Below are 350 nucleotides of genomic sequence, written 5' to 3'. Positions count from 1 at the left end.
ATCCTATATTAAAATCACTTGCTATGACAACTAATAAAAAGTTTAGTATCATGAAATTCTTGCAAAAAGAAATGCCAAATCACATGCAGTTGTTTTTTTCGGACCGGAGACCATAATCGTGTAATAATTTATTTTATTATGATACGAAACGTCCAATTTTTCTTTCAATAATGTTTTTTTAAGTATTGCAAGAATTTCGTGATACTAAACTTTTTATTAGTTGTCATAGCAAGTGATTTTAAAAGTAGGATGGCTCACTTTTTATAAGATGACTGAAAATTTTACTTGAATTCCTATTCTTACTTTTGGAAACCTAATTGTTTTATAATTATTATTATTATAATTATTAT

The sequence above is a fragment of the Sinocyclocheilus rhinocerous genome, unplaced genomic scaffold (assembly GCF_001515625.1).
Source record: "Sinocyclocheilus rhinocerous isolate Xijiao unplaced genomic scaffold, SAMN03320098_v1.1 scaffold233, whole genome shotgun sequence".
NCBI lineage: Eukaryota > Metazoa > Chordata > Actinopteri > Cypriniformes > Cyprinidae > Sinocyclocheilus > Sinocyclocheilus rhinocerous.
The sequence above is the reverse complement of the archived record's forward strand: the minus strand, read 5'-3'. Positions refer to the sequence as shown.